At 49.2% G+C, this 22699-nt stretch overlaps 1 protein-coding gene across 1 annotated transcript in view; it reads right to left on the reverse strand.

Moving 5' to 3' along the window:
• Positions 1–1833, reverse strand: part of LOC144169238 (4-pyridoxate dehydrogenase-like) — a 69466-nt gene extending 67633 nt beyond the window's left edge. Inside the window, exon 1 of the mRNA XM_077698295.1 lies at positions 1780–1833. The gene's annotated coding sequence lies outside the window, so the exon portion shown is untranslated. The remainder of the gene's footprint in view (positions 1–1779) is intronic.
• Between the last annotated feature and the right edge of the window lie 20866 nt (positions 1834–22699).

The raw sequence follows: 22699 nt of genomic DNA on the forward strand, positions 1-22699 counted from the left end.
TATATATATATATATATATATATATATATATATATATATATATATATATATATATATATATATATATATATATATATATATATATATATATATATATATATATATATATGTGTGTGTGTATATATATATATATATATATATATATATATATATATTCGTGGGGACAGGAGCAAGAAGGCAAACCATGCAGTATGAAACCGCGATGTCTTTACAGGACGAGATGACCTATCTACATTATTTACTATGCAGCTGTTGCAGAGCGTTCGCCAAGGCTGCACGCCCCACACGCACCTTCTTCGTCCTTCATAATCGGGCCCACAGTGGCATGTCCTACTGCGCCTTTCTTTGTCTCCCCGTGACTTTATATATTGTAAGGGATATAGTTGGCCCTCCGGTAGTAGACCCAACGTTGTTTATTGGCAGGAGCAGAAGCAAGGCGAGCGCAGGTACAAGCGTACAGACGATGGCCGAACACACGCGCCAAGCACCTTCTGCCGTTACAAGAGCTGCTCGTTATCCTTGCTACAATATATATATATATATATATATATATATATATATATATATATATATATATATATATATAAATATATATATATATATATATATATATATATATGTGTGTGTATAGACAGACAATAATGGTTGGCAGTCAAGAAAATCTCGGAAAGCAAAGGGGAGGTTGTGCTGAGTCATAGAAATAGATGAAGAATTTTTTGAGTCAGAAAGAAAGTGGTGAAAAACTGCCCTCCGAGTGGGATTTTTTCACCACTTTCTTTCTCACTCAAAAAATTCTTCATCTGTTTCTATGACCCACCACAACCTCCTCTTTGCTTTCCAAGGTTTTCTTGACTGCCAACCCTTATTTTCCCACATTTTCCCTTATTTTCTCACAGTGTCGGATGCCGACCTTTATCAAGGTCGGCATCCGACCGAAACGTCGACCAATAAACAGTTTTGTTAGAACCTATACCCATTTTTTACTATTTGTTACGGCAACCTAAGACAGCCCTCCTCGCAATCAAAGTATATATATATATATATATATCATCGGCTCACTGATGAAATACAGAAGGACAGGCTGGCAGTCTACAACTGCAAGGTAGGCTTAGGAGTATGGTTAAATTTTCGTTACTCGTTACAACGAATACTCAAGTGAAGTTTATACAGAAAAGAAAGTGAGGAGAACACGCATGCAGAGTGGGGACCGATACCCTACCGCCCCGCCTTCCGATCAAACCTCGGATGCCTTGCAAATTCGGCTGTCTGGGCGACAGTGTTGTCGCCACTTTCTGGGGTATTGATATTCAGCACAACTGTCTCTGACGCTTGAGGGTGGCACCCAGCGTACTCTGCCAACACGGGGGTGAAGCGCACCTTCTTTTTGATCCCTGGGCCACAACTCCAGCTTCTACAGCCTATCATGAGCAGTAGACAGACCGGAAGCCCTCTTATGCTACCTTTCGGCATCAAGGCTGCCAGAACCGAGTCCCGAGTCCCACGCAGTGCTTTGCAGAATATTATTGTTCCAAATGAGGGGCTCGTTGAGGAAACATAGAAGGAAAGGCAGGCTGTCTACAACGCCAAGGGAGTCATAAGTGAATCGTTAGGGTTTTTTACTGCACTAGTGAAGTTAACGTTAATTTTATATCGGAAAAAAAGGAAGAAAACACTCGCCCAGAGTTGGGACCGAACCCGTACCTTTCGATTCGATCTCATATAAATATGTGTAAAAGGTCGTGTACATGGTACAAACAATAAATATAAAAGTTTACTTACGTACTGGCAACAGAATTGCCTTCATCAGAGTAAGGTTACAGATTTAGATCACACTACTGCCGTACAGCCATAGACACGTATTTCTTATATACCTTCACGGCAAACGGGGCGGAGACAGAAAGATGTTTCGAAAGAGCGTGCACGCGCACAACCGCGCTGTGCTCGTGGGCCAACAATAGAGCGAGGAGAAAAATACACAAAGCACAAACTGCAGGTGTCCGGCTTCCATTACACGACGGCATTTGAATGAGAGGTAGGCGATCGATAGATATCGTTGGTAGAAGTGACAGGAGATGGCACGTGCAGGCTGAACGGAAGTGCGCGGTATGCTTTGAAGAATATCAGGGAATATAAACTATGTTCACAAAAGGGCGATATACATGAGACAGGAGTCGGCGGGTACATGCGGCCAATAAAAACAACTTGCAGTGGTGCGTGCGTTTTCGTGAGAAACGTGGGAAAAAACCAAAAAAATACATCAAGTACAGAAAAAGACGAAATACGGGAAAAGATATGTTTCCGGTAGGAAAGGTGTTATTCTGGCAAGGGGTGCCTCAATTCATGGTACTAAATTTCATGAATTGGCGGCATAAACGAATGTTTGGTGGTCATGCTGAACAGTGTGGTAGATTAACGAGGTTGAGGCCGCAGGGATCAGGTCATTGGACGGGGAAAGGAGGACGCTATCTCAGGACTGACTGTACATTGTTATGTATGGGAGTATGTGTCCATGGACATATTATAATGGCTACTTTCTAGTTACTGTACCTCATTTTTCACTGTACCGTAAAAAACACTTACTGCATTTCTTTCCAGATAACCATATTCCAGATTTCTTGGAAATACGTTATCCAGACTTTCTTAGGTTTCACAATGATGGAAGCATGTCAACTGATAACTTAGGATGCTCTTCAGGGCCGACGTTCATATTGCAAAGTTCATTCCAAAAGCAAATTTTAGCACGTAACTCAAAGCATTTCCTTAGATAACAAGATAGATAACGCATTAAAACCCCCAAGTTGCAAGTCTCGAAAAATTGAGACACAGAAAAAGATCTGTATTTATTGGGAAAGAAAATTTATTCAAGGATGTCGCGTGATTAGGTCGTCACTGAAATCCGTAGAGTACAGAATTCAGGGGTAGCCTTCAGTTACTTCATTAAAACATGCATTCATAAATTCTGGCACTACCACAGACAATAACACTATCTTAAACAATGTTGCTCAAACAAAAATTGTGACGAATAGGTGAAAGCGTTTATAAATAGAAACAGGCTTTCTCCTGTTAGTATTCAACATCTATATACAAAATCTAACAGCCGCGATATTTTAACAGCGAAGCAGTTTAGCAAGGGTAACTTTTCTTGTCCGCACTTAAAAGCACACTGAAAATTCCGAGCGCTCGTGTGTGCGTGCATCGCGAGGACCTCCCAGCGTCCCTGGCGCACTTTTTTCAAACCACGCATTCCCACTTAGGGACATCAGTCAAGGCTGGCCAAAAAAAAAAAAAAAATTCCTGCCTTCGTTGTAATCGTGGCAACATCTGCCCGGAACTGGAAAGACACTACCATCCGCCGTAATCATGGCGACACTTCCTCAGAACAAGAAAGACGCGTTGTAGCGTACGCCCATCCAATCTGATCTCCAATGATTATCATTTCCTACAAAACTAAAGAAGCTCACACTTATAGCGACATTGATAGAGTAAAGGTCGCTTCGTCAGCGAACATAAAGCAAATCGGTTGAAATCGCGGACTTAAATGGTCGTGATGGTCATGGTGGTTGCGTCAGCTTTGGTACCTTCGAGACTTACGTCTTGGTGTGAGCTTCTTTCATTTTCTTCATTGGAATCTCATTCTGGATGAATTTGTTTCTATATTATGACCAGCTATATGCGGAAAAGGGCGAGACATATATCTTACAAAACATTCATTAAAAGCAATTACTTGCGAGAAGCCACGTACTTACCCTGAGGACATGGACTGATCACCCTCTCGGTGCCGTATGCACGTTGCCCCAAGTGCTTTACACGAATATCGGTGCGCCAGGTATCGCCACAGTAACGTTGTCGTCTGTTATTACCAGCTGAGTTCTACAGATGTATAAACAAGTTTAAGAAAGGAGTAACCTTGGTAAACTGGGAAAAAATTCCAGCTCATTAAGAAACGGTAAACCGTTGTAAATATTATACAAAAATTATTCAGCCAATTATTTCACAAAGTTTATCATTTTTCTTGATTTGTTACAATGACCATCTTTAGACTCGCCTCTGACATTTAGCAGGCTTATCTACGAAACGGCAATTGTACTTCTTTTGCCGCTAGAATTGTATTACTGTAAGTTACATTTGAAACGGACCTGTCAACATTAGCTGTGGGTACTAAGTAGTAAGATCCATGCTAGTAAGATGCATGGGAGATGTGTTGCATACACCATTGGTGCAAGACGCTGAGAAGCACTGGCTCTGGCACGGGGTCCGATCCGTCCGCTCAATGGCCGAGTTCATATTCACAAAAACGTCTCGGTGGCGGGCGCTGCAAGCAGCTGGCTCGATTGGACGCACGTTCTCATCGCTCCGAGTTTCTCAAGCTTTTTGGCCAGGCCATGTTTGGGCTATGCACCCAAAAATGTATGATCCCCCGTCACCTGGACCTTTTTCTCCTGTGGACAACATCTTCAGCGCTCCTACGTCGGATACCACCTGAGAAACCAACCCGATTGTTCGGCTACGCCCGCCACCGATTGCAACATAGCTCCGAGGTCGCCTCAGCCAGACGCAGCCGCAACATCGCTTTACAGCGACGCCGATAACGCGTCGCAAACTACCACTGGGCTTGAAGCCCATGAAAGCACCATGACGGAGGATGAATCATGCAAAATGGTTGCGTCGATACCCATTTCCAACCCATTCTCGGTGCTGTCCACGGAAAATGCGCCTCGAAATGATCAGGTAGGAATTTGCACTTTTTTCCCGTCTTCGAAATGTGCCAAGCTACCCAGAATAGAAGCATGCACTTCTCGCACATGCAAAGGAATTACGCCCACCTACCCTCGCGGGAACTCTGGTGTGATGCAACGCATCTCATGGGGGATTCCATTGGCGTTTTCCATCGTGTTGATTACGCTTATAGCAGGGATTCTCACCCGAAGGGGATGTGGGCGTAATTTTTCATTTGCACCATGCAATGCACATGGAGTACACGTATGCTCAAGTACGGTCTTTATTGCAGACGAGAATGAGTGCCTTGTGGTCCGTAAAGTGCACAGTTAGGGGCTTGACGGTTGCATCAAGCAATCGTCGAGTGCTGCGAGAGAGTGCAAGCGTAACGCGGACGACCGTCGACTGAGACCGTCGGAGTGCGGCATGCCGCTTTATATTCACAGCGCCCGAAGGAGAGGAGAGCGCGGAGAGAGAAAGTACTGCACATGCGCAGCGCGCGCAGCGCTGCCCACCGGCGCCTAGCAACGGAGTGAGAGCGCGCTGCGCCAACCAGCAGCTGTTTGGGAGAGAGTGTTCGCTATCGGAGAGAGGAGAGGAGGAGAGGCGCAGCTGTGCGGACAACGCCGGACAGACGCAGGAAGGACAGAGGGGCGAGCATGAAAGGTGTTGCATCTAATAAGGGCAGTCCGCTCCTAGACCGTCTCGAATGCTCGCTAGACCGACGCACAATTTTGAACGCGGGGTTCTGCCTCTGCGTTCATGGTAACCTCGTGGGGCAGAAATGATCTTTTGACTGACAATGAACATCTCGAAGAGGATTTGCAGCCTGGCAGGCGAAATAAAAAGCTTCAGCTGCCTATCCAGTCAATGTTAGGCACACTGTGATTGCTAAGCTTACATCACCGGGACAATTAGGCGCACTCCCCGCACGTTCGCTGCACGGAGCTATCGCCGAAGAACTTCAAAAAATCCACTTCTACTTAGGATTTCAGTTAAGGCCTCTCGAACGGAGCAACCAGTTCGCAGTAGACGTTTCGCATACGTTTGCCCGTGACCACCTTATTGGACTACAGTCCCTCGCCATTTCCGGTAAGGCGACACCTGTGCAGGCACATGAGACCATTCGCCCCGGCCAGATTCGTGGTTAACCTCACCTGTGCAAGATAATCAGCGCCAACCCCATGGGCATGAACGGAGCCGCTCTAATCACATTTGAGATCACCCCAAAGCTCTCGTATGCGGGATTTGTCATAAAATCGGACACAGAAAAAATTCGTGTCCCCTTGTCGATCAGCGCCGGTGCTCCTTCTGTGGTCGCCCCGCACATTGCAACCTCGAGGCCTGTCGTCCTACAGAACCAGTATGACGAAACTGCGGCGGTCATCACCTAGCCACATACTCGAAATGCCCTTCTCGGCAACAGGCTACCAAAAGCCTGAGAGACGGCATTGCTCGCCGTATCCATCCGAGTGTCGCGACGAAAGGAACGTGAACAACAAGTCGAGCTTCGTCGTGGCAACCAAACGTCGACCGCGACTGCGTATACCACCCCTGCTACTGCACAATCAGCCTCAGAACCTCTTGTGGTCGTTCCTGAGGACTTCCCGCCAATTCAAAGGTGGTCATTACGGAAGGCAGGAGACAGAGAAGGCAAAGGGGAACGGTGCGATGCGCAGAAACATACCACGAAATCTGAGTGTACTACAGGGAATGCCACTCTGTTATCACTGCCGGCATCTTTAGTGCAAACTACGCCGGTACCAAAGCAGGCATGGTTACATCGTGCTTATGCTGATGCTCTTCAGGCTACACGACAAGGTGCAGAAGCACGTTTTTCGTCAGATCGCTCACGCATGGTACACTTGGGAGAAGACCAACTTAAGCACATTATGGAACTGATTACTGCAGAGGTAATAAAACAAATAATGACTCTCTTAGGAATGCCGCAACTATCTCCGAACCAAGAGACCGGACTCGGACATATATCACCTTAATTTTTGCGCACCTTCCAATTCCATAATGGCAAGCAGTAGCGCGAACCCAACTGACATCTTTGCTTCGGATTCGCCTATCTGGTTCTTGCAATGGAACTTCCGGGGAATTCGTCGGAAACAAGCTTACCTTCAAAGAAGACTGTTCATCACACCAACGCTCCCTCTTGGTGTCTTACTTCAGGAAGCGGACACTAATAGGCCAAATTTATTAGGGTATAAACCTTACTGCACCCCTTCCATACAACACCGACGTCCCGGGACAGGATCGCGAACTGCGGATCCAGTAGCTAATGGGCAGGCATGCGTCCTTGTTTTCTCTCGGGCGGCCCACACCGAGCTGGATACTTCCGCTTGGTGCACACAGACGCAGAAGGTTCCGGGAGTGCGCCTTACATTAGGTGGTGACCAACGAGCCTTGGTCTTTTCAGTTTCTGCCAGATCATTCGGTACTACCACATATCGTGTGGATATGTCATTTCTGGAACACTTCTTAAGAATATATTCCCAGGATCTCGTTATTGTTTGGGACGATTTTAACGCCATGCACGCCTGCTGGGGATATCAACGCTCAGATGGTAGGGGAAGACACCTGTGGCAACAAATTGTAAAAGACAAACTCACCATCGTAAACGAGCTGGCCCTACCCACTCGATTTGGTCAGCACAGAGGTAAACAGGACACCTCTTCAGACCTGACACTTATTTTTCATCACAGAGAGTTCCAATAGTCACGGGTCTATGATGTCATGGGCAGTGATGACTATGCTGTGGTGTTATCGTGGGCCCCTCGAGGGCGAAAGTTATTGCAGCCGCCCCAGTACCATCGGATAGAGGAACACGTTTCATGGGATGATTTCCGTACGACGCTCAGTGAGGTAGACATCCCCACGGGATTACAGGAGCTGATCGCTCAGATCAACGATGCCAAGAAAAAAGCTACAACGAAGCTTTCAGTCAAATTTGATGCTCCGAAGCCGGACTCCCACCTTTTGAGATTGTGGAATCGTAGGCTTCGTGCTCTCAAGGCCTATCACCAATCTGGCCGGACACCCTTCGGAGGCGCGCAATCAAGCGTATATTTCAAGAGGTAGAGCAGTATACGATGAACCTCGCGAGGCAAGATTGGCAGCTACTGTGCCACTCGCTCAACGAAGCCGCCAACTTGTCGAGGACCTGGCATATTTTTCCAGCTATGCTTGGACGCAAGAGGCCCATTGCCCCTTCCCAAAGCATGGCCCTGAAATTGAACGCCTCTCCGGAACAGCCATACAAACAGGGGAGATCTTTTTTCCTCAACCTGAGAATGTGGACGCCTTGCCAGCGGAACCGCCATCAGATGCAAAGGAATCCGACGTTCCCTTCACGTTAGACGAAATGGAGGCTTCCTTGTATGATTACAACAATAAAAGGTCCCTGGGGGCGGATGGTGTGCGATATTCAACGCTTTTGAACCTTCCCAAATCACATAAACTTGCCTTGTTGAAAGTGATCAACGAGTATTGGAACAACGGTGATCTTCCCTCTGCCTGGAAGAAGTCAGTAGTGATACCAATACCCAAACCTGGCAGGCCGAGTCGAACATTACAAGACCTCAGGCCGATATCCCTAGCATCCAACCTCTCTAAGGTCATGGAACGCATGGTTCTGAGAAGAGAAGAGTGGTACTTAGACAAGTACAGCGTTCTGTCTCCTATGCAAGTAGGTTTTCGTCGCGGGCTCTGTGCGCAAGATATTCTCAGGAGGCTTCATAACGATGTTCTCGCGTACCCTAGCAGCACACAGCTCCGAGCGGTGGTTGGTGTAGACGTAAAAAAGGCGTTTGACTCCGTGCCCCACTCTATCATACTTAACCGGCTCCAGGCCGTAGGGGTAGGCGGAAACCTATACCGCTTCGTGAAAGCCTTCCTTGCGGACAGAACTTTCTCAGTAATGGTCGGGGATCCTCAGGGTGAATGGCAGAGCAACCAAAGAGGCGTCCCACAAGGCGCTGTCATATCCCCTGCTCTATTTAATATTGTCATGTCAGGTGTCCCACCAATGCTGACGTCGATACCCGGTCTTAATTTTGCCGTGTATGCCGACGACATAACCCTTTGGACCCATTCGGGGTCCCCCGGAGAGCAAGAACTAGCCCTGCAGGCAGGCCTGAATGTCGTTCATGACTACATCCAGCAGTGCGGCATGAAAACCTCTCCAGAAAAAAACAGAATCCGTGGCTGGCATGATCCGAGGCCGAACGAAACCTTATCTCCCTTCGTTTAGGGGCTGTCATATGCCGGAAACGAACAATTCGTATACTCAGCATTCTTATTGACGAGGACGGAGGACCTAAAAGCTGGCTCTATAGCACGATGAATACTTACCATCAGGCCTTACACGTTATGCGTCGCGTCTCCGCCCGTGGATGGGGAATCAAAAAATCGGAGCTCCGACAGATCACCCTAGCCCTCATAACGTCAAAATCCTGTACGCATATTCGTAAATGAGACTTAACGCGACCCAATGCCTTCAGCTTGAGAGAATAAATCGCAAAGCTATGCGCTTGGTCGCGGGGCTACCGCAGTACTGCCCCGTAGTGGACCTGCACGCATGCAGCAAAGTCAATGCCCTGCAGTATGTGGCAGAGCAGCAATCGCAGACCCAGCGCGTCCGTCTTTCCACAACGGTGGCTGGCCGTCCCATCTTGCGGGCATTGGGATACGACGTCGACAACCTGGAACCACTCTCGTCTCCTGCCCCACCATGGGAACTCATCGACCTAGTGGATGGTATACCATTACCAAAGAACATGAGTTCAGCTAATCCGCAAAGGCGCAAAGCTGCCGCTAAACGCCACATGAAGATGTCACAAAAGCTATCCCTAGAAGGGACCGTCCAACTATACACGGATGCCGCCCAGTTCCAGAACGGCGCCGCAATAGCTTGCCATGATTCTGAGACATACACGACTGTAGTTCAACGGCTCACTGAGGAACACACGGTCACCAATCTTGAGCTCATCGCCATACGCCTTGCCATTACTCGAATAGTGGAACGACGGGATCCGTCATCTCGCACCTATTATATTTACACCGACTCGCAAGCAGCGTACACCGCCTGCCGTGCAGGGGGAGTGGACTACTCCGTTGTTACCACAATTCGGAAAGAAGCCCGTCGCCTGCGGGAAGAAGGCTACAACATAGTCATCAAATGGATTCCTGGGCATGAGGGAATTATTGGGAACGAAAAGGCACACCAGGCAGCGCGCGCTGCATGCAGCTCTTTCCGCACCTTTGCCTGGATGCTCTGTCGTTTCCACTTCTTCGGCCATTGCCGATGTTGCACACCTACCGTCGCCTCTAATGGATAAGGCCGAGACATGGCATCGTGCTCAATGCTATCGCCGCAGCATTCTCCGGCACTTGGCGAACCCCGAGGAAAAATATCGGCGACCACCCAGCACTCTTCGAAGGATAGAGGCGGTAATTCTTCGCCTATCCCAGACTGGCCAACTTCTGTCCTCAGCGTGGCTACACCTCATCAACCGGCACTCATACGTGACCGCACAGTGCCCGTTATGCCCCGAAAAAGGCACGACTGGACATATTTTGTGGCATTGCCCTGCCTTTACCGCGGCTCGGGAGACTGCACTTCAGTCTCTCGGCGTACGCCGACCTGAAACTGTCAAGGAATGGATAGATCCACCATCGCACGTTGGACCATCGGACGCACTCCGGCTGTGGCGGGCTTTTCTTCAATATTATTAGGACGAGAGAGGACTCAGCCGTTTCTTTGCAGAGCCGACGTCGGGACCAGCCCACCTCGAAGACCTAGACAGCGGCCACCCTCCCCCTCCACCATAAATTCCCCCATTTCTGTCGCAAGGTTTATAACCTGTAGAAAGCAGAAATAAAGACGTAATAAAAAAACATGTCGGTGGTGTACCTAGGCGTCTCCGCGTTGCAGCACCATAACAGCCTATTTTAACGAACGCCTTAGAAAAAAGTGACACAATGACAAGAAAAAAATATATCTTCATTTCGGTTTGTAAAGAGCTGGCTTTGACACAGAATGCGATGACTTGGTTACAATTCTCCAATTGAAGGGCATGCATGTCATGAGAGTCATCCTGGTACCTGTGGAAATCAGTGAAATATACCTAAAGTCCGCGAATCATGTTGGCCCTAGCCTTTGCTCCACCGCTAAATGTATCCAATGTGAAGGAAAGTTGAGTGCTTAAACATCATGCTCTACCCACAATTCTTTGCTAGTACCAGGCACCACACCGTACCATAAGGCGACACATTGTGACTAAACACCATAAAACATCACAATACAAGAAAAACACAACCGCTTATGCGCTTGTGTTCATCTCGTTTTTGCTTCGATCCGTTCATAGCGCAGTCCTCTAGTTACGTGCCAACTGCCTCAAACCTCACTTCTTCGAACTCGGAGACATTGGGAAATGGGTCACGCACGTGCCACAAGTGTAATGAAGTCACGCAGATTTTTTGTAAGTCAATAGGGGGGCTGGTTTTAATCAAGTATGTCTGCATACAACTGCGTTGAGAAGAGACGAGGCGCATTGATTGTGGATTTGATTTTCTTACTTTTCGAGCTGGATAGTGCACACGTACTGCCCTTGAAACAAGCTTACATTTTGTCGGGTGTACCACCCGCAGATAAGTAGTTTGCTCTGCATTCCTTCGCGGTTTGTCTTTCCATTAGGAGAGAAAAATCAATCTGAAATTACCAGAACAAGGTAGAAGCAAACTATGTTTTAACTGACAGGAAAAGTGCTCTTGTTTTCCAGTATGGTTTTTCGAGGGCCTACAGAGGTATGCGTAAAATTCAACCGAGTTGACACAGCCCCACCGAGTGTCGCGTTTTGTAATTTCAGTCTTGAATGTTCGGAATTTTAATACAGGCGGTTTGACAGTGACAAGCTTACAGTTCCTCGTGACAATGTCGCTTCGTATTTCAACCATCCATTTGTCATCTAACTTCTGCCTTGGTGCTCAAAACAGTCTGAACGAGTGAAATGTTCTCGTTTTAAGGTTATAATTGAATTGAGGCAGTAATCAAAGAAACTATAAATGTTCCCTTGTACAAATCCGGTTCTGTTGCACGTTTTCCAGAATAGTTACTATTATTACATAAATCAACGGCGAGGTTACATAGGCGGCGGTTATTCCATTGGAAAAGCAGCTATCCGTACTATTGCGGCCTCGTCTGGAAGCTGAGTTCAATCGACCCTGATGGAAAAGTAAACAGAAAAGAACAAAAAAAACCTGTAATTACCGTTTGGCAACTAAAGTCATCCTGCCCAACTAAAAGCTACAGAGCGGCAGTGAGCACACACTGGTGGTGATACATTCGAGAACGATTGCCAATGCCGGAAACATGTTTATTATGAGCGCGTACTGCAGACCCTCACAAAAACAGAACGATTTCGACAATATAGTGCGGGAAGCGAAAAAGGTTGCCGCGAACAGGACGCTCCTTCTACTCGGGGACTTTAGGGCTCCTCACCCGAAATGGGGCTACAAGCATCAGACCAAGAAAGGGACAAAATTAGCGCAAATAATGGAAGACCAAGACATGGTACTCCTGAACGAAAAGGGGACGGTCACCCGGAGAGGCAACAGCGCCTGCCGAGACACCACGCGGGACCTATCGTGGGTCTGGGGAACGGCACCGGTGGCCTGGCAGTGCGAGGACCAGAACATCGGGTCCGACCACTACCTCATCGACATTAAAATTCAAGGACCGATTTGCCGGGCAATGCTTGGCAAGGCCAGGGTAACGGACTCGAACCGGATGCGAAAGCACACCGAAGAGAAAGCAAATGAAGAGGAAGAATCGGACACCGAAAAAAGCCTGGACGCAACAAGACACCAAACGTACGCCGAGTGAGCCCGCGAGAAAAAGACAACGCTCGACAGGTTCACTCAGGAAATTGTGACGACTGCTCAAAAAAACAGCTCTCGTGGACACCCGCCTCACGCACATGTGGGTGGCGCGCCACTCGCTTACGCGAAGGTGGAAACGGCAGCGTCACAATAAGAAGTTAGTCAAAAGAATAACGAGGTTGAATAAGGAAATTTTCGAGTACAAGAGCAGGCTATGCCGCGAAAACTGGCTCAGCGTGTGTGACGCCCTCCAGGGCAAGCTGTCGGAGCGGAAGACGTGGTGTCTCCTGAGACATCTCATCGACCCGCTGAGCAGCAAGACAGCCGGCAATCGCAATTTGATAAAGATACTGAACGCCTACAACAGGGGCGGACAGCGCCTTCTGAACGACAATCAATGGACGTATTTCAAAACAGAGAAAGGCCAGTATCCGATCCCTGACGAGTTTGCGGGGCCGGAGAATCAGGACTTCGCCGAACTTTTCACGACGGCGGAGCTTTGGTCCGCAATAGACGAAAGTAACAAGAAGAGTGCCCGCGGTACGGACACGATTACCTACAAATTGCTCGGTAACAATGAGCAATGCGGCGGCGGGAAAACTGCTGGGTTACTTTAACGAGGCCTGGGAGAAGTCGCGGCTACCGCCCGAATGGAAAAGGGCCGAGGTGAGGTTTATACCGAAGCCTGACAAGCCGCTCATAATAGAAAACATGCATCCGATGTCGCTGACCTCCTGCGTGGGGAAGGTAGTCGAGCGCATGCTAAGAGGCTGCAAGGTCATAAAATTTTGTAGAATTCAAATTTGGCGTCCTTCGAAGACCGCCTCATAGTCTCTACAATTGCAGAAAGAGGGCGCCAGGAGTCCGCTAGAAGCGCACGACGTTAAGTAGTTTGCGTTACTTTAATGATGTTGCACTTGTGGCAACTGCTGACGAGAGAGAGCTCGTCAGCAGTAATTTGAATGAGTCAACGATATAAAGCGCGTCCGTAGCGTCCCATTCTGTGTCGGCTCTGTGGCGAAGTGGGTAGAGTACCATGTACATTGCGTTCCGCCGGCAGGGTCGAGGGATCGAAACCTGGCGCCGGATAGTATTTTCTTTATATAGTGTAGGGGGAGGGGTGCGGACAGCGACGGTGCGGACAACGACGGGACAACGCGGGTGACATCGTGAGTTAGTGAAATGTTCTGCATTTAAAAACTAAACGGGACAGATTCCGGCCACGATGTGCGGCTTCAGACAACACCTAAGCACGCAAGACATGATGATCCAGCCCAGCCAACTGGTGGTCAAGGAAGCAACAAAGACAGCACCGCGAGCAGTACTGGCCCTAGATCTGAAACGGGCGTTTGATAACGTGTCGCACACGGCCGTGCTGAAAAATCTAGGAAGGACGCAATGCGGCCGGAGTACGTTCGGCTACATCAAAGACTTCCTAACCGAAAGAACGGCAATGATAACGATAGGCGAGGAGAAGTCAGAACCCGTGGAGCTTAGCGACAGGAGCACCCCTCACAGGTCTGTGCTGTCGGCTCTGCTGTTCAACCTGGCACTCCTTCCCCTACCCTCGTTATTCGAGCGAATAGACGGGGTGAGACACGCATTCTAGGCCGATGACACCACGGTGTGGACCAACCGCGCGGGCTCTGACATCTGCATGGAAGGAGGGCTGTAGAGAGCGGCGGAGACTGTCCACGGGTACGCCAAGTCCTGCGGCCAGAGCTGCGCAGCCCAGAAGTTGGAGCTGCTCATCGTCCAACCGGGCAGGCCATAGAAGCAAGCACCTCCGAGCGTAACCGTAACCATCGACGGCACGCAAAACATAGTGACAGAACAAATCCGGATCTTGGGCCTGTTACTCAGGGGAGACGGAAAAGCCTCGGCCGCCGTCACGAAGATCAAGCACTCGATGAAACAGATCGCAAGCATGATACGTAGAGTTGCGAACCGCAACCATGGACTGAAAGAAGAAGACGCCCTGCGGTTAGTGCAGGCGTTCGTCGTGTCCCGCGTAACCTACTCCGCCCCGTACCTCCGGTTAACGAAGGCGGACAGGGAAGCGCTGGACACGACGATGCGTAAAGACACCAAGATAGCCATGGGTCTGCCAATGTACTCTTCAACGAAAAGACTGATGGACATGGGCACCCTCAACACCACGGACGAACTCATCGAAGCACACTTGTCCAACTAGAAAGCTCGTCTGAGCAGGACAGAACACGGAAGAGCCGTACTACACAAGATAGGATGGCAGGCTGAACCACTGGCAGAAGAGGCACCATTCCGTCAGGGATAGCGTGACTCCATCACAACCAAACCGTTACCGCGCAACATGACAGAGGAACGGCACGAAGGCAGGCGGACGGCGCGGGCCAAAGCCCTGGCCCGGGAGCTGGAGGAGGACTCCCAGCTCCGGTACGTGGACGCCTCACTCCAAAAACACAGAACAAAGGCCATGGTGGCCGTAACAGACATCGACGACCTGAAGACCTGCGCGTCGGTGAAGACTACGGACCCGACCATGGCAGAAGAGGTAGCCATAGCGCTGGCCCTAGCCTGGACGGAGGTAAGCACGGTGTTTACTGACTCCAAGAAAGCGTACGCAAGCTATCGGAAGGGGATCGTCTCCTCCGCGGCAGCAACTATACTCGAGAGACATCCCACAACACCGCGACAAGTCACCGAGCTCGTGTGGGTCCCGGCCCACTCGCTCGTGGAAGGCAACGTCACCACCGACCAGTATGCCCGAGAACTAGCCATCCGGGCCGAGGAAGAGCAACCGCACCCCGTCACGAATTATAAGGAGATCGTTCGCCTATACAAAGAAAGTAGAACGAGGCTTCCAAAGCCACACAAGCAACTGAGCAGACGGCAGCAGACGATATTGCGCCGCTTACAGGCAGGGTCGCTAGCACACCCCGCGCTTCTGCACAAAATGTACCCTGCAGAACACGACAACACATGTCCCTTCTGCCTGGGAGCCGGCACTCTCGCGAACATTATTGGGGAGTGCGAAAAACTCAAGACACCCCCCAAAACCTTCCCCCTCCCCCAATTCCAACCCGCTCCAGCGATGGGAGACCTTACTATCCAGCTCTGACCTCGCCATTCAGCAGCAGCTGGTGGCTCGAGGAGAATTACTGGACACATATTGGTCCCGCGAATAGGGAGCCACCCCATCTGGGGCCTGCGCTCATCATTCTTTATTTGAAGCTCAGTAAAACTTGTTAAATCAATCAATCAATCAATCAATCAATCAATCAATCAATCAATCAATCAATCAATCAATCAATCAATCAATCAATCAATCAATCTCTCTCTCTATCTTTAACTTCGCCTCAAGCACTTTGTGTTGCCACCAGCTCAACTCAAACACTCAGGAAATTGAAGTAGGAAACATGGAAGAATACCTCCGCGGACCTACTTCGACCATAATGACCGAGGTGTTGAACTGTGGAACATCAGTGCAGAAGACAACAGAACTCAAAGGAGAGGTATAATGATACATTGACCGTTTTCAAACTAAATTACGCTGCCCGGAGCTCCGTGTTCCCGCTCATGTTCAGTTATGCATTTGGTGAGGGACAGCGCAGACGAAATGACCATGTGATACCTCTGGAGCGTTTTCTGGTAGATTTGGCTTAGTTAGCTGCCACTCAATGCACTGCAACACGTTCGGTTAAAAGCCTAAAGGCGAACGTAGCATTTTTAGTTACATTTTAAGGCGACCTAAGCCAGCATTAGCCGTGGCTAGTAAGTAGTAAGAGGCATGGAAGATGTGTTGTCCACTACCATCGGTGCAAGACACCGAGGAGTACTGGCTCTCGCACAGGGTTAAGGACGGAAAGTAGGGCTAGTTGGTTAGTCGATAAAGGGTACATTTCACTAGCGCAAAAGACAGACCACACGAGTAAGAAAAACACAGGACGAACCCTAGACATCAAGTTGATGTCTAGCGTTCATCCTGTGTTTTTCTTAATTGTATGGTCCGTCTTTTGCGCTAGTGAAATGTACCCTTTATCTGGCACAGGGTGCTATCCATCTGGGCTCAATAACGGAATTAATATCCACAAAAACATCTCGGTGGCGTACGTAGCTGTCTCCACGTTGAAGCACCATAACAACCTAATTCAACGAATGTCTTAGGAGAAAATGATCCAAGGACAAGAAAAAATTCAAGTTGATTTCTGTTTGTAAAAAGTTGGCTGTGACACAGAATGCGATGCCTTGGTTACAATTCTCGTATTGGAGGGCATGCATGTCATGATAGTCATCCTTGTACATGTGGAAATCAGCGAAACATACCTAAAACTCCGCGAAGCGTGTTGGTCCTAGCCTTTTCTCCACCGCGAAAGGTATTCAAAGTGAAGGCAAGTTGACTGCCTGGACACCGTGACCTAGCCACAATTCTTTGCTAGTACCAGGCACCACACTGTACCATAAGGCGATACGATGTGACGAAACAAAATAAAAAATTACAAAACTAGAAAAACACAACCGCTAAAGCGCTTGTCTTTGTCTCGTTTTTGCTTCGCTCCGTTTATTGCGCTGCCCTCTAGTTACGTAACAACCGTCTCAAACATCACTTCTTCGAACTCGGAGAGACTGGGAAAGGGGTCACGCACGTGCCACAAGTGTAATGAAGGCACGCAGATGTTTTGTAAGTCAATAGGGGGGCTGGTTTTAATCAAGGATGTCTGCATACAACTGCGTTGAGAAGAGACGAGGCACATTGATTGTGAATTTGATTTTATTACTTTTCTAGCTGGGTAGTGCACACGTACTGCTCTTGGAACAAGCTTAAATTTGTCGCGTGTACCACCCGCAGATAATAAGTTTGCTTTGCATTCCTTCGCCGATTGTCACTCCATTAGGAGGGGAAAATCAAACTGCAATTACCCGAACAAGATAGAGGCAAACTAGCTTATGGAATAACAGGGAAAGTGCTCTTGTTTCCCGGCACTGATTTTTCACGTGCCTAGAGAGGTATGCGTAAAATGTGGCCGAGTTCACATAGCCCCAACGAGTGTCAGGTTTTGTAAAATCAGTTTTGAATGTTCATAACTTTACTGCAGCTGGTTTGACCATAACAAGCTTACAAGTCCTTGTGACAATGTCACTTCGTATTTCAACCGTCCATTTGTCATCATGACTTCTACCTTGCTGCTCAAAACAGTCTGAACGAGTGAAATGTTCTCGTTTTAAGGTTATAATTGAATTAAGGCAGTAATCAAAGAAACTATAAATGTTCCCTTGTACAAATCCGGTTCTGTTGCACGTTTTCCAGAATATTTACTATCATTACATAAATCAACGGCGAGGTTACATAGGCGGCGGTTATTCCATTGGAAAAGCAGCTATCCGTACTATCGCGGCCTCGTCTGCAAGCTGAGTTCAATGGACCCTGATGGAAAAGTACACAGAAAAGAACAACAAAAACCTGTAATTACCGTTTGGCATCTAAAGTCATCCTGCCCAAGTAAAAGCTACAGAGCGGCTGTGAGCACACGCTGGTGGTGATACATTCGAGAACGATTGGCCATCCCGGAAACTTGTTTATTTATTGCGTACTGCAGACCCTTGCAAAAACAGTACTATTTCGACAATATAGTGCGGGAAGCGAAAAAGGTTGCCGCGAACAGGACGGTCCTTCTACTCGGGGACTTTAAGGCTCCTCACCCGAAATGGGGCTACAACCATCAGACCAAGAAAGGGACAAAATTAGCGCAAGTAATGGAAGACCAAGACATGGTACTCCTGAACGAGCCGGGGACGGTCACTCGGAGAGACAACAGCGCCTGCCGAGACACCACGCGGGACCTATCGTGGGTCTGGGGAACGGCACCGGTGGCCTGGCAGTGCGAGGACCAGGACATCGGGTCCGACCACTACCTCATCGACATTAAAATTCAAGGACCGAGTTGCCGGGCAACGCTGGGCAAGGCCAGGGTAACGGACTCGGACCGGATGCGAAAGCACACCGAAGAGAAAGCAAATAAAGAGGAATACTCAGACACCGAAGAAAGCCTGGACGGAAGAAGCAATCAAACGTACGCCGAGAGAGCCCGCGAGAAAAAGACAACACTCAACAGGTTCACTCAGGAAATTGTGACGACTGCTCAAACAGCATTTGTGGACACCCGCCTCGCGCACATGTGGGTGGCGCGCTACTCGCTTACGCGAAGGTGGAAACGGAAGCGTCACAATAAGAAGTTAGTCAAAAGAATAGTGAGGTTGAATAAGGAAATGGTCGAGTGCAAGAGCAGGCTATGCCGCGAAAAGTGGCGCAGCGTGTGTGACGGCCTCCAGGGCAGGCTGTCGGAGCGGAAGACCTGGTGTCTCCTGAGACATCTCATCGACCCGCTGAGCAGCAACACGGCCGGCAATGGCAATTTGATAAAGATACTGAACGCCTACAACAAGGGCGGACAGAGCCTTCTGAACGACCTTCAATGGACGTACTTCAAAACAGAGAAAATACAATATCCGATCCCCGACGAGTTTGCGGGGCCGGAGAACCCAGACCTCGACGAATGTTTCACCACGGCTGAGCTTTGGTCCGCAATAGACGAAAGTAACAAGAAGAGTTCTCCCGGTACGGACACGACTACCTACAAACTGCTCGGTAACTTGAGCAATGCGGCGGCGAGAAAACTGCTGGGTCACATAACGAGGCCTGGGAGAAGTCGCGGCTACCGCCCGAATGGAAAACGGCCGAGGTCAGGTTCATACCAAAGCCTGGCAAGCCGCTCAAGATAGAAATCATGCATCCGATATCACTGACCTCCTGCTTGGGGAAGGTAGTTGAGCGCATGCTGTCTAAGAGGCTGCAAGGTCATCAAGACTAGACGGGACAGATGCCGGCCACGATGTACGGCTTCAGACAACCCCTAAGCACGGGAGACATTATGATCCAGCCCAGCGAACTTGTCAAGGAAGCAACGAAGACAGCACCGCGAGCAGTACTGGCCCTAGGTCTGAAAGGGGCGTTTGATAACGTGTCGCACACGGCCGTGCTGAAAAATCTAGGAAGGTCGGAATGCGGCCGGGGTACGTTCGGCTACATCAAAGACTTCCTAACCGAAAGAACGGCAATGATCACGATAGGCGAGGAGAAGTCAGAATCGGTGGAGCACAGGGACAGGGGCACCCCTCAGAGGTCTGTGCTGTAGGCTCTGCTGTTCAACCTGGCACTCCTTCCCCTACCCTCGTTATTCGAGCGAATAGACGGGGTGAGACACGCCTTCTAGGCCGATGACACCACGGTGTGGACCAACCGCGCGGGCTCTGACATCTGCATGGAAGGAGGGCTGTAGAGAGCGGCGGAGACTGTCCACGGGTACGCCAAGTCCTGCGGCCAGAGCTGCGCAGCCCAGAAGTCGGAGCTGCTCATCGTCCAACCGGGCAGGCCAAAGAAGCAAGCACCTCCGAGCGTAACAGTAACCATCGACGGCACGCAAAACATAGTGACAGAACAGATCCGGATCTTGGGCCTGTTACTCAGGGGAGACGGAAAAGCCTCGGCCGCCGTCACGAAGATCAAGCACTCGACGAAACAGATCGCAAGCATGATACGTAGAGTTGCGAACCGCAACCGTGGACTGAAAGATTAAGACGCCCTGCGGTTAGTGCAGGCGTTCGTCGTGTCCCGCGTAACCTACTCCGCCCCGTACCTCCAGCTAATGAAGGCGGAAAGGGAAGCGCTGGACACGACGATGCGTATAGCCACCAAGATAGCCATGGGTCTGCCAATGTACTCTTCAACGAAAAGACTGATGGACATGGGCACCCTCAACACCACGGACGAACTCATCGAAGCACACTTGTCCAACTAGAGTTTGTCTGAGCAGTACAGAACACGGAAGAGCCGTCCTACACAAGATAGGATGGCAGGTTGAACCACAGACAGATGAGGCACCATTCCGTCAGGGATAGCGTGAATCCATCACAACCAAACCATACCGCGCAACATGACAGCGGAACGGCACGAAGGCAGGCGGACGGCACGGGCCAAAGCCCTGTCCCGGAAGCTGGAGGAGGACCCCCAGGTCCGGTACGTGGATGCCGCACTCCCAAAACACGAAACAAAGGCCATGGTGGCCGTAACAGACATCGACGTGCTGAAGACCTGCGCGTCGTTGAAGACTGCGGACCCGACCATGGCAGAAGAGGTAAACATAGCGCTGGCCCTAGCCTGGCCGGAGGTAAGCACGGTGGTTACCGACTCCAAGAAAGCGTACGCAAGCTATCGGAATGGGATCGTCTCCTCCGCGCCAGGAACTATACTCGAGAAACATCCCATAACACCGGGACAAGTCACTGAGCTCGTGTGGGTTCCGGCCCACTCGCTCGTGGAAGGCAACGTCACCGCGGACCATTATGCCCGAGAACTAGCCATCCGGGCCGAGGAAGAGCAACCGCATACCGTCACGAATTATAAGGAGATCGTTCGCCTATACAAAGAAAGTAGAACGAGGCTCCCGAAGCCGCACAACTAAACAGACTGCACCACTTCCGAAGCCGCACAACTAAGCAGACTGCATCAGACGATATTGCGCCGCGTACAGGCAGGGTCGCTTGCACACCCCGCGCTTCTGCTCAAAATGTACCCTGCAGAACACGACAACACATGTCCGTTCTGCCTGGGAGACGGCACTCTCGCGCACAATATTGGGGAGTGCAAAAAACTCAAGACACCCCCCTAAACCCTTCCCTCCTTCCCCAATTCTAACCCGCTCGAGCGATGGGAGACCTTACTATCCAGCTCTGACCTCGCCATTGAGCAACGGCTTGTTGCTAGAGGACGATTACTGGACACATATTGGTCCAGCGAATTGGGAACCACCCCATCTGGTTTCTTTATTCTTTATTTGAAGCTCCATTTGAAGTTCATAAAAGTTGTTCAATCAATCAATCAATCAATCAATCAATCAATCAATCAATCAATCAATCAATCAATCCATCAATCAATCAATCAATCAATCAATCAACCTCTCTCTCTCTCTATCTCTAACTTCGCCTGAAGCACTTTGTGTTACCACCAGCTCATACTCAAACACTCAGGAAATTGAAGTACGAAAGATGCAGGAATACTTACGCGGACCTACTAAGACCATAATGACCGAGGTGTTGAACTGTGGAACATCAGTGCAGAAGACAAACGAACTCAAAGGAGACGTATAATGATACATTGACCGTTTTCAGCCTAAATTACGCTGCTCTGTGCTCCGTGTTCCCGGTCATGTTCAGTATTCCCTTTAGTGCGGGACAGCGCAGAAGAAATGACCATGTGATTCTTCCCGATCCTTTTCACGTAAATTAAGGATCAGTTAGCTGCCACTAAATACACTGCAACCAGTTCGGCTAAAAGCCTTAAGAGGAATGTAGCCATTTTAGTTTCAGTTGTAGCGTACCTCAGTGAGCTTTAGCCGTGGGTAATAAGTAGTGAGAGGTATAGAAGATGTGTTGTCCACCAACATCGGTGCAGGACAACCAGGAGCACTGGCTCTGGCACAGGCTCCTACCCATCTCCGCTCACTAACCGAGTTAATATCCACAAAAACATCTCGGTGGCGTACCTAGCTGTCTCCACGTTGTAGCACCATAAAAGCCAATTTCAACGAACGCCTTAGGAGAAAATGATCCAAGGATAAGAAAAATTTAAGTTGATTTCGGTTTGTAAAGATTTGGCTGGTACACAGAATGCGATGACGTGGTTACAATTCTCGCATTGAAGGGCATGCATGTCATGAGAGTCATCCTTGTACCTGTGCAAATCAGCGAAATACACGTAAAAGTCCGCGAAGCGGGTGGGTCCTAGCCCTTGCTCCACCGCGAAAGGTATTCAAAGTGAAGGAAAGTTGACTGCCTCGACATCATGATCTACCAACGATTCTTTGCTAGTACCAGGCACCACACTGTACCATAAGGTGATACATTGTGACGAAACAAAATAAGAAATCACAACCCTTGAAAAACACAACCGCTAAAGCGCTTGTGTTTGTCTCGTTTTTGCTTCGCTCCGTTTATTGCGCTGCCCTCTAGTTACGTACCAACCGTCTCAAACATCACTTCTTCGAACTCGGAGAGGCTGGGA

Source organism: Haemaphysalis longicornis, unplaced genomic scaffold, assembly GCF_048455015.1.
Source record: "Haemaphysalis longicornis isolate Haplotype H1 unplaced genomic scaffold, Haemaphysalis longicornis Haplotype H1 scaffold_2, whole genome shotgun sequence".
In the NCBI taxonomy this organism is placed as follows: domain Eukaryota; kingdom Metazoa; phylum Arthropoda; class Arachnida; order Ixodida; family Ixodidae; genus Haemaphysalis; species Haemaphysalis longicornis.